We start from the raw sequence: 18,951 nt of genomic DNA, 5'->3' as shown, positions 1-18,951 counted from the left end.
AGACATTGTGCCCCCTGGTTCTTATCACCAGCACTGTACAGAAACCTGACGCTGTACGTTTCTACACTCTTGAAAAGGATGGTTCTTCAAGGGTTCTTTCATAAAGACAATGGTTCCATATAGAACCATGAACACTCAAAAACTATGTGCATGCATAAAGGGTTCTTTGCATGGTGAAATGTTTTTTTTCAGATCGATGGAGAATGTGATGTATACCATCTTGAAAAGGGTTCTATATAGCACCAAAAAGGTTTTTCTGTTGTTACAAGCTTGACATCATAACAATAGCAGAACCTTTTGGTGCTATATAGAACCCTTTTCAAAAAGGTTTTATACAGAACTATATACAACACATTCTTCATCAATCTGAAGAACCATTTCATCATGCAAAAAACTATGTATGCAAATAGTTCTCCGAGTGTTCCATGGTTCAACATAGAACTATTGTCTTTACTGAAAAATTCTGAATTATGCATATATATATATATAGAATTCCAGTTTAATTCTAATATTCACAATGCAAGCAAAAAACTCCACTTATTAATCCTGAAGTTACTATTTCTTGTCATCACTGTTGGAACAAAACCTTGACTCTCCAAAATGGTAACTTTACCAGATAAGAAAAAACCTTTTTAACTTTTAATGGGTAATTTTGTACCATTTGTATAGGCCCATTTGTCAGGACATTTTTACCCAACGTAAAGGGCAGCTGGAAAGAAAGAAAGAAAGAAAGAAAAAGGAAGAAAGAAAAAGAAAGAAAAAGAAAGAAAGAAAGTAAGAAAGACAAACTGGAGATATAAGGTTTTGTACCGACAGGGACATGTTTGTGTACCGTATCACTAAGTACTTACACAAGTCAGACTGTTTCATTTTTACTAACTCCATCAATATACCTCCCATTACATCTCACAGATCATGTTCACACATCATCCTCTCAGACCTCCCTGCAGACGCTCTTGACAGCTGTGAAAAATACTTTAGTTTTGCCGGTACACGCAGAAAGCCACCACCAAGCCTGTTGTTTATCACTCTTGTGCATCGTGACACATTGGCACAGCTAATTCGTTACATCAAACATTTCTCGTATAGATGGATGAGCTCCAAAAATAGAGAACGTTCAGATGCACTCTTCACTTGGAGAGGCCTTACACATATGAGAGTGCAGACCCTTGATATCACTAAGGTAGCACTTTATTATGCTAGTCTGTCCTTTTCATTAGGAACGCATAACCAAAATATCAGATGCAAAACAGTCTCTATTCTACAAAGGCTAATTATCTCATTCATTCAGCCATTTGTTCAGTTATTCAATGGATCTGGCCCTCAGAGAGACTTTTCTCATTTACAGTAAAATTCAAATTAGATTCAAAATGATTATGCTGGTGCACTCAAGCAAAGACTGTATATACCATTCACACTCCAAGCCACCAGACTCAACTAGCATTACGCTACATACATTTGCCTTCTTAGATTCTGAGTGTTGCAAAGCTTTTATTTTAACTGCATTCATTGTAAAATATGACCATTTGTTTATTTATTCATACATGTTTCTTAAACACTGATCATTTATACTTTTCTTGAAACACTTCTATTTAAAGACTTAATTACACTTTTATTCAAAGCTCCAAACAGAGGTGTCTTTTTTCCCCTAAGTAGCCAAAGATAGCGTTCAAGTGCACAAGGTGAAATAAAAACAGGGCAGCAGACGATTCAGTCAACAGACTTTCATCAGTGCTACACAACGTCCAAAACCACACGCTACTATACCACACATACTACACTAATAAATGGACTTCTGTTGGTGGTGTGCTATTTTTGACCTATTATTTACCATGGTAGTATGTGGTTTTGGACGCAGCCATAGTGAAGAGCAAATAAATACAAGACCTCTAGTCTTCGTTAGACCTTGATGTGTGGCCAGGGCTACCGACCAATAACTGACTAGGAACAACAAAGGAATTAAAGTAGGTTGTACCTTGCAATTGTTTTTATTTCACCATGTGCATTTTGAACTTCAGCACTACGTCCAGCTAATAATAAAAAAAGATCTCTGCCTTGATATTTTTAATTTTGTGGCCTGTTTGGCCTTTTGTTTTGGTGTGAGATTTGTTTTTTGACCAATGTACCCAAAATTTTCTACAGTAGTTGCTAAATTTGAGGTGCAGTTTGAAGTCTGCAGTTTTAACACACTGAATAGTCTTTACAGGAAGTCTAAAAAGAAATAAAAAACAAAAAAAAGTCTCTCTATTTTTGTGATTTTTATTTTTCTACATCATTTGAGCTCAGCAAGTGCCCTTTCCCTTGTATGAAAATTTCAAGATAAATGGAACATTAGAAATCCTCCAAAACTACTTGGAATAAAACCTCTTTATCTTAACTTACATTGAGAGTAAAGAAATGTTTTACCCTGTAAATTTACAATTTAGACAGTCACAATTTTTGAGAAGTTGTTTATGTCTAAATTTAAAGAAATACTTGAAATTGATCAAACTTTAGTACATGGCTAAAAAGTATGTGGCATTTTTCCTCATCATGCTAAACTTAGTTGTTGGACGTGAACGGGTTCAATCAAATAAGTTTATGCTGAAAATCAGTTTATACAGAATGCATCATTATTGTTAGTTTTTGATTTTTTTTATTTTCATTTGAATGGTATCTGTCTTACATACGGTTACTGCACTATGCATTGAAGCAGTTTCTACATAATTATCTAACTTTCACTGGTCAGTTTCTCATTCAAAAACAACTTCAACGCATGCAAGCAGAGGTCAGACCCATTGGACGTGGGAGACTGCATCTTTTGTTGACTCTTCATAGTGAGTCATGTTGGATGTGTTCACGCACAAACAAGCATAATGCAGGCTGAATAAGGACAATTACTCAGTCTTACCAGAGTGGGCTGGTGGCCCCCACATTAAAAGACGCACCAGTAAAAATGTCTGGTGAAAAAGCTGAACGATCCATCTGCCTGGAGACCACTGGCTGCTTAGGATCCTCTCACAGCTTGGTCAATGTGTGGGTGGCCTGAACAAGAACCACAATTAGTTTCTTTCTTTTTTGAAGTAGTGGTGAAGACAACCAAAAGAAAGGAGAGTGAATTAGGAGCAGGCTTTGTTTAACCATCAGAAATCATCTCCAGGATGAGAGTTATAAGCCAACAGTCATGTAATATTTAGCACATTTGCCATTTTTACGATCATGGTTCTACTCAAGGTGAAAAAAATAAAATACAGGAAGGCAGTTAATGAGTGCAGCTGTTCACTGCTTGAAGGAGCTTCTGACACTGATTACACTGTAGATGATGTTCCTGCACTGGTCTCGCCCAATTTCAATGCTAGTTTTCCTCTAAATGTATGCAAAATTGCTTTATCTCTCCAAAAACAAGGTCATCCATGGTCAGCACTGATTAAAAAAGGGGCAATCACAAAGCACATCAAAATTTAAAAACAAAAAGACAAACAGCTGAAAGTAACAACGCTGTAATAAATAACTCAAAACAATCTGGGCTGTAATGAAACTTCCCGGGTGATCGTTAGGATAAAAAATAATGCCTGGAGTAATATTTGCAAGAGGGGCCCACACACATGCACAGCCAATCTCAAGCCTCCTGTCCATAAGCGTCATCAGAGTGGTGTAATTTCCCTTGTGCCCGGCATGTAGATAGACTTGCATCTCATCAGTGGGGGCTGACACAGCTTGGGTGATGAAGACGGAGAGATAATGGCCTTTCAGTGGCTTCCTGTGATTGGCCGGAAAAGGAGGAGGCATTAAATATGCACCATTGCTGTCTCTCCCTATTGTTTGTGCTCCTGCTTACAGCGACATCAATTGCGCAGCACCAGTGAACCATTGCTAACAGGCCAAGGGCTATATTCTTCACACAGACAAGTCCCTTTCAGGCCCCGGAGAGGGGAGAACAAGGTTAGATTGAAAGGTAATGAGCCTATTAATTAAAAGCTTTACAGAGAGAGTGGCCTGGCCTAGTGTCCTCACCCCAGTCCTGGCTTCTCTCACAAGCTCTTTTTTTTTTGTCTCTCTGAAACACTCACACACTTGCTCACACTCTCTGCTTCACAAACACACACACACACACACACACACACACACACACACACACACTTCCCCTAGCCCCATCCCCCAGCAGGTGTCATGGTAATCCAGTGTTCAACTTTGATTTTTCTGCAATTTGCACGAAATCAGTGCATCAGCTACAGCACTATTTAAATACACCTGCTCACGAGTGGAAAAAGCAAACTCACAATAAGAAAGGCTATGATGCTTTCCTTGAAGAAGGGTTGTTGTATTGGAAACCCTCAGTGGTAAACTGTTATTTTGGGATGCTGGCTCGTCCTATCTTCTCCTGGCGCATCCCTCAGGAAGCTTCGATTTATTTGAGATGAGAGCACAGCCGTGATTGAGAATATGAGGTAATAAAGGGGGAGCCATTGATCAGACCAGAGCAGACTTGACCTTCCGAAATTACAGCCTGAGATACAAAGTGGCTCCATCAATGGCAGGGTCCAGGCCACATGCACCATCGATTTTTATTGAGCACCACCACATTGTATTTAAATGACAGACGCCACGCTGGAAAAATTAATTAATGGGACTTAATGGGTCTGTGTTGGCTCCCTGAAATTAGGGAGCTGCTTGGTCAGAGAGACAAATACATGCAACTGGGGATGCTTTTATAGGCAAGGCAATGGATGTTTGGCTTTCTAAAATGAATTGTGTTCAGCAAACTATAAAATTCACAAGACTTGAATCACTGCATCAGATTTTGCTACAAGTAAACACACTTTTTACAGTAATACTTGCCAACTGCATAGAGGGATAAGTTATATAAACACTATTAAGTATATTTGCCAATGCACAGAGGCACCAAAAATAAGACAAAATAGATAAGTGTCTGAGTACCATTTAATAGCAGTGTTGGGTAATAGTATACATAATCCAGATTACATAATCTGACTGCAAAAAATAAACACGTACAAAGACGGTAGACACTGAAAATACTTGCAATTCGATTTAAGATTGCTTTTTAAAAAGACTGCTATTTTTAAAGATTACATTAAGTCATTTATCAGTAATCAATAATTTATCAGAACCGGATTACATTTCTTGAAGAACTGTGTACAAGTCAGAGACCACTCTTCATTTGATCTTTAGACAAAACTAAAGCTATTAACTACAAGTTACTGATTTTTCTGAAGATATTTCTGAAGAGATTAGATATTAAATAATCTACATGCATGAAAAAGGAGAAAGTGAAAGAAAAAATAAGTTCAAAACTTTTCAACCTGGAGTTCAAAACAATACTACAGTACATATAAAAAAAGGACTCCTAACATCCATGCAGACGTGGTAGACCACTAAAACTGTCCCCATCAGATAAACAGTACTTTGAGAGATAAAATTAAGCTCCACTCCTGATTCTCCACATGTCTAAAGTCCAGGCCTCAACATCACTGCATGTGTTTGGGATTACTGGCATCGTGAGAAGCAGAAAATGCTAAACCAACTTCTAAGACTGAACTTTGGAAGCGTAGAAAAATATTCCTGCAGATTTCTCAGAAAAACTGAAAGTAAGTCTCTTAAAAAGAACAGGAGCTGTAATAAATGTGAAGCATGGACTGAAAAGTTTGTAACGAAATAATTATATTTAGATCTTGAAGATTTTGTGTAATTTTCTTCTAAATGTACGGTACTTTGCAGCAGCCTTATGCACTTAAGCATTATTAAAAATCGCAAATAAACATAAATGCAGTAAAAGAAGAACATATTTGTCTTTGATGCCCCCATCACCAACATACTTGATTTTACATAAAGTACTGATTAGCTAAGCCTTGTACTGGACAACAACTACAAATTAAACCAAGCTTCCTCAAGGAAAGGTCTGGAAATGGTTAAATGAAAACACTGACATACATAAAATCTGTATTTATTCTAATATTCGTGTTTTTCTGAGCAAATAAACATTTACTGTCCAGACAAATAGCTTTTGAAATCTAATTTTAATGGCCGTTTTGACAGGAAATTAAATAAATGAAGGGTGGTCTTTTGCACAGTACTCTAAGTAATCTGCCTATCACTGCTTACAAATGGCAGCATAGACCTCAGAAGATTGACTGCAGGTTTAGTGTATGCACTGCTAAAGAAACAACAAATTAGAAAATTTTGCCTTCTTTAGTTCCTATAGAAGGGTTGCCAGAGAAAACACTTCTGCTGACAGTTGCTGACAGCTGTTTTTAAATGCTGATTTACCAGCAAGCACCAGTGAGGAAACAATTTGGTGGAAACTTAAGCAGTCTGGACTGCTGCCGTCATTTCACATTGTTTTATTGGTTGCCTCATGCTCGGTTGACCAGGGCATCTCCCACAAGTCTCTAGGGCATTTCCCTGTCCCATAGACCCCTTTCACAGGCTTCTCACTGGGCAAAAATCTCTAACCTCCTTCATTTCCTATCACTACAGCCAGCCATCCCATCTGGAGAGAATGCCATCCAAACCATTTCCTCTGCTCGTTTTGGAATGCCACTTTGATGCCAGCCTTCTTACCACAGGTTTCCCTCTCGCTTCCTCCTCAATCATGAGAACCAGGCTGCCCAAGAATGATGGTTATTAAATGAGACGGTATAACTGCCAATGAAGCGGCCCGGCAAAGCTGGTGGCCTCACTTAACCAACCCTACTAGAGTTACAACAGAACCCAGAGTCAATATTTGGTGTTTTCAGTGACCTCTTCAACCCAACCTGATATGGCAATGCCATCTTAAAGCCTTTAACAGACCATTGTGGGAAAAAATCTTTAGCATTTGATGATTATTTTATCATTTTAAGTAGGCTTAGTTCATTGATAGATCAGAAGACATTTCACTGTCCTGTCTTGAGACTGGAAGTGGACAGGCAGAAGGTATAAGGCCCTGTCACGTGTCAGGCATGTCTTTAAACACATAAATTAAGAGCAGACTGCAGTATCAGAAGGATGCCTTAACACAGCTACTGCTGAAATCTGGAGTCTAGGGCAAATAATCAATGGTGTCAGACCCAACTTCTCGCTTTGGCCTCACAGTATCAAACACAGATGGAGACAGAATTCACAGCTATACTTTTATTAACCCTCCTAGTGGCTGTAATGTAGCACCGATTTAAGCATATAAAATCACAGAGAGAGCTAGTTAGGATAAAATGCAGCCTCCCCACAGTGGGGTTAGTTTTAACATGGTGGTACAACTAAGCCTTAAGGTAAATGATAAGAGCAGCCCATAGTATGACCCATATAAATTTTACAAAAGTGTTTAACTAATCATATGTATATAATGCAAAAAAAATTATATATATATATATATATATATATATATATATATATATATATATATATAGTATCTCCAACATGACAGCTTTACAAGAGAGGGCAAAAAATGTTTACTTTTACTTTTAGTTTTAAGTTAATGTATAGATATTTTATAACAAACAATGTTGGAGCATTTCTGCTGGTCTATTTATTATGAAATTTCCTCACTCGGTAAAGGAGCTGCTGTTGTGCTCAAATGAAGTAAAAAAAAAATAATGGTTGAAAACTGCTTCAAACAACATAAAATCACATGGAATTAATTACATTTGCATCAATTTACCATATGCTTTAAAACAAATTACAAGTTGTGCTGGAACAGGTGTAGCAGAGGTGTATACGTTGCTTGTATTAAAAAAATAAATAACCTTATTCAAATATTTTCAGATTTATTTAGCAAATACCAAAATGTGTTAGGTTGTGCCCTCCCCTAAACAGAAATAAGCTAAACAAATAGAAATACATCTTAATAGAAATACAGTTTGTGCAAAATATTCTGAATTACTAATACACATTTATTCTACATTTATTATTTAAATTGTATTTATTTATTTATTTTTAGTCAGAAAATGTCTTCCACATAATGGCTTTACAGCCCTGAAGGGAATCAGAGAGTAAGATTCATTCTCTCTTGGATTCTCATTTATAAAAAAACAGTAAGGCATGCCAACCATGTACTTCATGTGCTCCCTGGAACACCACTGAACTAAGACTTTATGGTGATTTGGCGAAAAATTAATATGTAGACTAATTAAAATGCGTCAAGGCATCTGATGTGTAAACTGCATTGAGGTTATGGTGAAAACTGGTTAAAACTCTTAACTGATGCAAGGAATTCTCATTTCCACACATACTTTTGCAGTGCAAGATGAATGAAGTGTCAAAATACCATCCGAAAATACAATGATATTGTTGATGGAGACTTTCTACAAGTGTGCTCCCTGCTGTGGGCCTCAGTAGCAAGACCTAATCTTGCTTTACATTCCTAAGGAGAATCATAACAAATGATGTGGTTCCCTGGGTGAAGCTAACTCAGTGTCCTTTGAACCTGAAGTTAGGTTATTTCCGTCAGGCAATGATTTAACCTTGTTTAATATTATTCTGTCTAAATCACCCCGCAGACAATAATAAACTAAAAAGATGAGAAAAAGCTAAAAAGTCACAAGGAGTCATTTGGGATACACTTACATATACGTTGTTTAGGAGACTTTATGAGTTGTAATACAGTTAGCTAGTAAACTCTGCGCTGTGTATTGTGTAGTAAGGCATGTAAGAAAAGTAACAAATAAATCTCCGTTACTTTTATCACTTCATTTAGCTGCAAAACAAAGTATACAGTGAAATATACAAAAGTAGCCTAATGCATATTTTAACTCACTTAATCTATATATGGACCATTACAATCTGTAGGCTTAGTATTTCAAGGCTCTATCTAAAAATTCTGTTAAAATTAAGTGCCTGTAGTTAATCATTTAGTGCTCTTTATTGTTGCTGTGGTGAATTGTTGTAGAGTCTGGATTCTTAAAAAAGTAAAAGATTCCTTCTTTAAAATGGCACACTAAGTTGGCTTTGTTTCTGCAGCCCAATCAGTGCAGCTGATGAATGTGGGATAACCAATTAAATTTCATGTTTTACCCATGTGCCCAAGCTTAGCAATTAGCTGTTTAGAGGGCTTAGCTTGGCTATGAAGCCTAGTTAAATAACCTTTAGATTTTTTTAAACAACTTAGTATGAATTCATGGCAATGAAAGATAAGTAATATTGATAACTAACTAACATTGATCAGCTAATATGGACATCTTTGAAGGTTATTAGTGGCTTAAAAATTAAATACTAAAGTTGGCGTCTAAACCCAGCAAGCTGAATAATATCTAGTTTAATTAGCAAAACTACCTATTCTAATAATGACAAGCCAGCTACCAGAGCAGCCAGAGATGTGCTGGCTAAAATAATGTCAGACAGAAAGACAAAGACAACAGCAAGATGTACGCATTGCAGCAGAGAGAATATCTCTAATGTACTACCATAAATACACTGATCAGGTATAACATTATGACCACCACCTCATTTCTATGCTCATTGTCCATTTTATTAGCTCCACTTACTATATAGGTGCACTTTGTAGTTCTACAATTACAGACTGTAGTCCATCTGTTTCTCTGCATACTTTGTTAGCCCCCTTTTACCCTGTTCTTCAGTGGTCAGGACCCCCATGGACCCTCACAGAGCAGGCACTATTTGGGTGGATCATTCTCAGCACTGTAGTAACACTGACGTGGTGGTGGTGTGTTAGTGTGTGTTGTGCTGGTACGAGTGGATCAGACACAGCAGTGCTGCTGGAGTTTTTGAACACTGTGTCCACTCACTGTCCACTCTATTAGACACTCCTACCTTGTCAGTCCACCTTGTAGATGTAAAGTCAGAGACGATAGCTCATCTGCTGCTGCACAGTTTGTGTTGTTCATCCTCTAGTCCTTCCTCAGTGGTCACAGGATGCTGCCCACAGGACGCTGCTGGCTGGATATTTTTGGTTGGTGGACTATTTTTAGCATTATATCTACAGCAGTCCACGTCAAATTATTAAAGCGCCTTAGCAGGCACTGGCTAAAGCAAAAAGTATTCACTTTTAAAGAGGGAAAACAAACAAAGTAGCCTTGGAGAACATTATAAATACGTAAATGTCAAATTGATTATTTGTGAAAGGAAAAAACCTTCAAGATAACTTATAATTTAAAGTCTTAAGCATAGACAATGACCTCACTGTGGCTTGGTGGCAGGATGGAAAAAACAGTGAAAGAAGGAAAGAGTGAAGATCTGAGGAAAGCGAATGCAGTTAGGAGAGAAAGCAAAAATGAATCTTTAATTAAATGACGATGAGAGACTATTTGAAATGGTTCCCTTTAACAAATTGACCTACATGTTCATTCAGCACACTGAGTGGGCAGGACTCGGAAAGCACTGAAGAGATGAAGAGAAGCCATCCATTACTCTCTGGTGTGCATTTTGTGAATGTAATGTAAATTTAAGCGAATAAGCTGAATCACTTCCACACATGAACAGAACAAAATGTTCACTGTTAAACTGTTTCATTAAAGTTACAATCAGTATGTTTAAGAAATTGATTCCTCAAAAATATAAAGTGGAAACATTTCCACACTGATTCATCTCCTCACTTTAATTTCCAGTTTAATTAGAACCCACTGCCAATACGTTGATTCCAGCAAATGAACAACTGCTGTATTTGGCTGTGCTGAGAGGTGGTTTCTAAGGCTGCAGTTAAGCAAAGAGGTGCTAGAGTGTCAACACATGGAAACCAATTAACAAGGTGCTGTGCTTAGAGGAAAATAAACTTGGTAACCTGTATGTAAACTGTTAGCACTGTAGTTTATAACCTCACTGTTACAATAAATATGAATAAAACCATGGAAGAAACAGAGAACAGAGAGAGGTCTGGACCATGGATAATTCAGGCTACAATTACTGTTACCTGCGACATTTCAGGCAGCGCACATTACAGAGGGTACAGTTAAAACTGAATAAACTTACCCACCGCTGCAAAGCCTGTTATTAGGAACTATTACACACAGCACACAAACCAAGCTATATACTTATATTCCAACTCCAAAATTTCCAACACTGGATCAGACACATTTATTTAACTCAGATTACAAATAACGAGGTTGCTGATGACTGATTACAAAAACTCCACAGTTTGATTATCCGGAACATGAAATCTGTCTGAGGTCTGATTAATGGTGGCAAACTTTTGTGATATACAAGAGATATAAGAACATATATGAAGTACAGCGCTGTGCAAAAGTCATAGACCACCTTTTTATTTAATTCATTAAGAACAGTCATTTTGTGAGACTTGCATTCAGTTTTTCAAAGAAATCTGCAGGGATGTTTTTCCATTTCTCCAAAGTTCAGTCTTATAAACTGGTTGCATTTTCTGCTTCTCATGATCCAAATAATCCCAAACACATTCAGTGATGTTGAGGTCTGGACTCTGGGGTGGTCAGTGCATTGTTCTGCGAACACCAGCAGCTTCTTTGTTTGAATTGTCTACTTTTTTGTCAACTTCCTTTTCTTAGTAAAAAGGCTTTTTGACAGCTACACATCCATTCAGACTTTGTAAGTACTGTTTATCTGATGGGGACAGGTTTGGTGGTCTACATGGTCTTGCTTGGTTTTAGGTGTCCATTATCTCTTTGTCTTTTAATTATTTTGTAAGTAAAGTTTTGTAAACTTCTTACTTATGAAAGCAGATGATCTCATATCTAATATCTAACTTTTCGATGCAGAAAGAAATCTGTAAGGCAGTTAAGGTGAGTTTGCAGTTGCTTGTGTGGATGTCGGTGTCTGAAAGGGAACATAATGTCAGTGACTCTTTGGGAACTGCTTTTATTAGGAGGACACAGCTGTAACTGGCTGGTTTTAAGAATGGAAGGATGGAAGGAACGATTTAAAGTGGCAGTAGAGTGCAAAAAAGAGTGGACAAATTCAATACTGATAAATTTGATATACTTACTGTTGGAAGTTTTTTATGGATTGTCTTAAATTTATGTTGATTTTTTCAGCAGCTGAAAAATAAAAAACTTATACTTAACGGCCATTGAAGATAATTTCTTTCACAATAGAGGCTTTTCTTCTTGGAAAATAGTCATATAGCACTTTATTTTCAAAGAGGGTTAATGTTGTTCTGAAGTCAAAGGGTGACCTACTCCTTATTAGGTACATAAGTATCATTTCCCTCAATATTTTGTTAGAGGTTTCTGTTATTTTGTCCACCTCTTCTATGTAGCTAACAGCACACAAACTGGTAGCCATTTCTGCCTTGTAGACTGGTGATGACCCTAGTTATATAAAATGAACTATACCACATGGGCTTCACGGGTTCATTTTGATTAATCAAAGCTCATAGGGTTTGGAATGGCTTAGCAAGTAGTGACTGCCCTGACTAACAGTTATGTGAGACTGCCGTCATAAACCAGAGATGATGTAACCATGTTTTCACTGGGGGGGGGGATGCAGGACATCCTATACTTTCTACATTTCTTCCAAATTAGTCTTAATGAGTTCCTATCCGTCATGAAAGGTGAAGGCCAGCACACATATTATTAATATTCTTAATACAACCAACCTACACATTTCTGCACATATTATAAGTAAACAATTCAATTAAAGTGCAAATGTTACAATATCTACAGAGATGGGGGTCACTGTAACAGACTAAGGGGCTAACTGAAACATTTGAAAGGTCTGGTAGATCTATGCAGACAATTAATTCAGTGCAGTTGTATGTTGCACCGAATAAGCTTTCTAATCTAAATTCACAAAAATATATACATGAAAATAATTTAATTGGTGAAAAGAGACTGTGTCAAACACTGGTGAATTCATTTTCAGCCACATAGTAGAACAGCAAATATGAGCATGATAAAACTGAAATATATTTTATTCAAATTATATCTATGGCATATTAAGAACGAATCAGTGAATTTAAGATTTTCAAAACAATTGGGGAGATGTGGATTTCTCTCATTGTTTACACTGGGTGCATTAAAACTAAACCTGCCCTGTTTAGGCTGTACTTTAGCCTGGTCTCTCACTGTGAGTTGTTTATATGCTTCAAAATGATGGTATGTTACAGCTAGAGTTGGGCAGCGTACTTTAAAAAGAGTAGTGTTGGCTGAATTCTAAACACACTTTCCTACATGTAGTCAGTAACATTCTGCTATTTAAACAAAAAAAACAAAAAAAAAAAAAACACAACATATCATCGCTGTAACAGTCTCCAAAATGGCAACTTAAGTAGTTGAAACAAGTAGTTTCGCAGCATTTCTACTGGTCCATTCATCATGATATATTAATGCAACATAAAGGGCAGCAGCCATGCTCAAATGATGCAGCAAACAAAAACATGGAGATTTTTGGACAGTGATGATATTCAGAATATATGTTGAGTAGATTTGGAACACAATGTGACAGGAAAACTCTGCTGATGTATTTCTTTTACTTATTTATACTTAAATTACACTGGTCCTTGCTGATACTTGTTGGCCAGTTTCTTCATTACATTATTCTGTTAATGTTTCATAAAAAAATCTGCTCATCAATAAAGTTTGCTGTCATTATCTGCTACAGCCCATCGCTGCTCTCACCATTCCCTGAGACAAAGTCCAGTACAACACCAATGCTAAGTTTAGCACTCATGTCCACTACTGAGGAGACTGTTCATCCTGATCATCCTTCAAAAGAGCTCAGTAACAATTAGATAATTAACCTTATCATATTGATTTATCATTCTACTCATGTTTTAGCAAGAACTTCAATGTTTGTGAAAAACACCATTTGCTGAGTAACCTACCTCTTTAGAGTCTGTTTAAAGGCTTTGGTTCACTTCCTGCTTAGACAATGTTCATCTCGTTTCTGAAGCAATATAATGTAACTGCAGAGAAACACACAACCACAGACGTTGCACGGATGCTTCACTTGTGTTGTGACGAATCCACTACACGACAAAGTCTGTGTTTGGTTGCTTGAAGCGTGACAGTCTAAACAAAACTGCAGGCATCCAGTTTTGCGCAAACTTTGTGAGCTTCACTCAATTAGAACAAGAATGTTTGCTGCATGCTGCTTAATGATTGTAAAAATAATAATCAAGAATTATTGGTGTTTCTTTCGAAGATTCTATGTAAGGTAAAAAGTAACTGTATTCTGAATATTGTCTTTTCAAAATGTTTCATGGATTAAACACAAATAATACATTTTGGCATTCTGAATAGGTATTCTTGTATTCAGTTACATCCCAGCCCTGATTACAGCCACCAAGAAGGTGACTGAAATAATATAGATGTGAATTCTGTGACTTATACACACAACTCAAAAAATTTATGATGAAAAAAGGGTCTTTAAGGGTGAAACCTCAAATGTTTGAATGTTAGGGTATGTGTCTTTGAAATCGCTGTGAAAATTCCCAGATTAGATGATGGGAATACGATAAAGTGATCAGTAGTACTCTATGGTAGGCTGTGCTCTGCTATATCTCCTATACTACTACATATTGCTGTCATTGTCTGTATGTCATTCTCAGAGAATGCTGAGCGTTATGTTGTGCGACGCAATCATTTAGAACTGAAAGTGTGTGGTACACTAAATAGTATGTCAATAGTATGCTGTAGGACCCCCTACCGAACTGAAATCTAATTCACAGCTGTAAGAAACAGCTCTGCACTGCTAAGCAGCACTTACCAGGTGTACTCTCTAGGGGAATGTTTCATTAAAAGTTGATGAAATACTAAGAAAAATCATGTTAGACCATATGCATAGACTTGTGAATGGTAAGTCAGTAATAAGGCAGTATACATCAGACTTGTCATACTGTAGTTTTATAAATATGGCATTGACTTATGATAGGATAACAGTACTTTACTGTGGCAGGGCAGGACATCTTACACTTAAACAACCATGGCTGCTTATGACTTGATTGAAAAGAGTTTAAAAAAAAATAAATAAATAAATAAATATATATATATATATATATATATATATATATATATATATATGAATTGAATTTAGAGTTTTGGACCTGCAAGGCTTTTGTAAGAAGACTAAAACAGCCTAAAATGAGTTTGCAACACACTTTATGCATACATTATTAGAACACAGCTACATAATGAGTAGATGTCTGAGCCTAAAAGTGAATGGTTCCAACTTGTAGAGGCCCCCTATCCTAATCCTCGGAAGTTCTGCATCATTGTGTAGTCGTCGTAATGCCCAAATAAGAAACTTTGAATGTAAGCTGTTTTCTAATATGGTAAAAAACGAATAGCGCTTTCTTCCAATCCTGATGCATACAGTTTTCCCCTGAAAATCACTGGATCATCTGAAAGAGACTGTTTAGTAGTCAAAATACAAAAAAGACAAAAAAATGCAACAAATAAACTAACATTGTTGAAAGTAATTCTACTGTTAAGCTTCAACACTGTAGCAGCTACTTAAATTGTAGGCTACTACTGCCGATGCAACGTAACTGTCACATTTGACAAAGCTTGCAGGCTTTTGTGGGAGGTTGTTTGGCGAGTTTGTCTGTCTTATGATGTCAGTTCAATGCGTAGTGGTGTTAGCTTAAACGTAGTTCATATTTTGACTCTAATGCAGAGGATCAACAGGGACATTCGGGGGAAAATTTATAAATGGAACATTTTTATTTACCACAGGGCACAATAGAAGCAATGCTCAAAAATGCCCTTAATTTTTCCCATAGAGAAAACCTGCTTAGACCCTGAGTTCCTAATGCAGGCATGACTGTGACTACAGAATGGCTGCTAATGAATTTTATGTGAAAATCTTTTATGTGAAAGATTATGTGAATGTTAAAAATACGTAGTTTCCAAAACAATACTTCAAAAAACATCAAAAACGTCAAGAATGCTGCACTTCCACCACATACCTTCTGCACAGCATATCCTTAAACCCTAGTGGGAAAAGGTATTCAGTGAGAAAAACAGAACATCCTGAATAAAGAATAAGTGAATCACTTCTGTTATCAGCTAAAATACCATAAAGTTTCTCATCAAGATAAGATCAAAATACGACATACAAATCCCACCATGACACAAACAGGAACTGCTAAGAGGCCAGATTATGTTGATATGTTCCGCCTGGAGAAATCCAAGTGATTTTCCAAGTCATTCAGAGGTCTGTAGATTTCATTAACTCCTTAGAGTGAAATTACAGTGTCTAATATGTGAATCTCCACTGAGAATAACGCTACATTACAATTCAAGTGTTCGGCTCATGCATGCTGTTTTCGTACATATTCCCTCTCATAAAGAAATCACTGAAATGACTTTCATTACATTTCCCATACTAAGAACAGTTAAACACATTCACGACTCTTCTAGGTTGTTTGTGAGGAAAGCTCTGGACAGTCTCACACAAGCAATTAGTGAGCATTTTGTAATGATGTTCCTGATCCATGTCTTAATGGCTGAGATAAGTTTCAGAAGCTTGAGCCACCAGACCACTGAAGGAGAGGGGCTAAATGGCTTGGCAATTTGAAGCTGATGAGATTGTGGTGGTTAATACTGCTCCTCTAGCCACAGACAAATTGTTTGCAGATGAACATGTTAGTGTTGAAATAAAGCAAAGGACTAGGGAAGATAGTAGGTAGTGTGAAATCGTATAATCGAATATTACTGAACGGAACTGTGAGGTTCACCTGCAGCGCTTACACATCAAACTTTCTGGATTGTGTACACAGTGCTCTCAAACACTATGACCTCAATATGTCTCAGTTCACAAAAACAATACCGCCTCCCTCTTAAGACTTTGTCAAAGGGGAGACTCCCCCTAGTAATATAGACACAGTATACAGTAAAATCGATACCTTTTGCTCACAGGAAGAAGTGAGTGGGTTCTGCTGCGCCATGAACTCTGTGAACCTCTCTGAACATAAAAGCAGTTCATAAGCATAGGAAAATCCTGGCTTATTATTATTCATATCCAATAAAGATGTCATTTCTAACCATAACATGCTCAACCCATGAGCCGTACATTGTGCTGCGATAAGCTAGAGAAGCCACGGCGTGCTAATTTAGGTTTGTAACGGCAGATTTGCCGCTTGTTGGCAGTGTTCTGGAGTGCAGAGGAGGGACCAGACTGCAGGCAGAGATGGCAACAGCTCTGTTTGATCTCTCACAGGGGTTTAGAGCTTTGAGAGCAACACTTACACTCAAATTTATATAATGTTATACACACACACACACACACACATACACATACGTATATATATATATATATATGTGTGTGTGTATATATATATATATATATATATATATATATATATATATATATATACACACACACACACACATATATATACCTCCTCAGGGGTAGAAGAAAAAAAAGCATGAACCTCATGAAGGAGGAATACAGTGAAGCTCCAAATTTTCTCTACCTTCACCCGTATGAGTTGGCACAAACAGAGCAGCGATGTGGTCTTATCAGCTTCATACCCTTACCATGACACAATCCTCTAGAGATACAGTGGAGATCCCTGAGAGATTGATCCCCCAGGCCTGTATGATCAGCCCTTGTTAGCAAATGTAACCCATATGGAAATACACATAATGTAAATACACACAACTTCCCACATAGAGAATTAAACCATCCATAATGGCATTCAAAATAGTCTCTAGGGATGAATTATAATAGCAGAATCATATCTGTATCGGCAGATAATTTAAAAAACATTGCCATCAGACAGATGGTTGGATTTGACCTATATTTCAACTAACATTTAATTATGTATTTATTGTACTCCAGAAAATCTGAATGTTTAGGCAATGCTGGGCTACTACTCTAAAATGTCTGCATTTCAGCTTCCATTCTTTTCAGGAGACTTGCTTTTAGTTTTTCAAGGAAATCTGCATGGATATTTTTCCACACCTCCAAAGTTGCATTTTTTTGTTTCTTTCGATCCAAGTAATCCCCAACATTCAGTGATATTGACATCTGGACTCTGGGGTGGTCAGTCCATTGTTCTGAGAGCACCAGCAGCTTGTTTGTTTGATTTTCAAATTTTCTTTTGTTTTTTCCCCCCTTCTTCTTCTCAGTGTCAGATTCTCGACAGCTACATATCCTCTCAGACTCAGTGAGTTGTCTTTTCACAGTGGAAGGATGAACAGAAACACCTGTGGATTTTTTCAGATCGGAAGCAAGAGTGGAGCTTGATTTTCTCCTCTCTTTCAAAGATGAAAGCTTTAAGTACTGTTTATCTCATGGAGACAGTTTCGGTGGTCTGCCAAGTCTTGCACGGTTATGTGTCCCATTTTCTTTACATTTTTTAAGAATTTTAAATCTTATCTTTGACTTTCTCCTTCTATATGCCATATCTAATCTCCTCAGGCATATCTCCTAAAAAATGAATAGCTTATATCTCATGGCTTTTTTTGCTTAAAATTAAACAAATGAAGGTTGGTCTTTGACGTTTGCACAGTAATCTCTGAATGTGGAAAAATACCAATAATTGGCCAACAATTCTAGGCTTGCCTGCTTTTGCCATGCCACTGTACCTCGCTGTTCAACACTAAACCCTTTTATTTGTTCTTCAAGTTATCTGATCCCAACATTCATCATCACAATGTGATCTAATAATCTGACCTCCTACGCAATGGCAAACTTGAAATGATCTTCATTATATCTACCTGGGAAAAACAGAGGAAAGAAGCGGCTGTGATGTTTGCAGCCTATAAACTGCAGCACTGGGAATAATGCAATGCAACTGAACAAACACAGCACATGTTGATCCAGAGTGTCAGAGATGGAAAGCTGTAGGACTAACCAAACTTGTTCATAATTGAGGAAATTAGAAACTGCACTGGGGTCTGGCATGTAGTTACCAGAGTCAACACGACTACGGCTCACTCCGGCTAATTGAGGTGTTTACGGTAACGGTGCAAAATCACTATTGACATTTCTAATGCGATTGAGATGGATGACCACAGCAGTCGAGCCAGGGCTTAAATCTCTTTGATAAAAGCTGAGCTCAAACGGTTCTGAGAGGACAAAGAGCTGATCAAAAAAAGTGTAAAA

This window comes from Colossoma macropomum, unplaced genomic scaffold, assembly GCF_904425465.1.
Source record: "Colossoma macropomum unplaced genomic scaffold, Colossoma_macropomum, whole genome shotgun sequence".
NCBI classification, from domain to species: domain Eukaryota; kingdom Metazoa; phylum Chordata; class Actinopteri; order Characiformes; family Serrasalmidae; genus Colossoma; species Colossoma macropomum.
The sequence above is the reverse complement of the archived record's forward strand: the minus strand, read 5'-3'. Positions refer to the sequence as shown.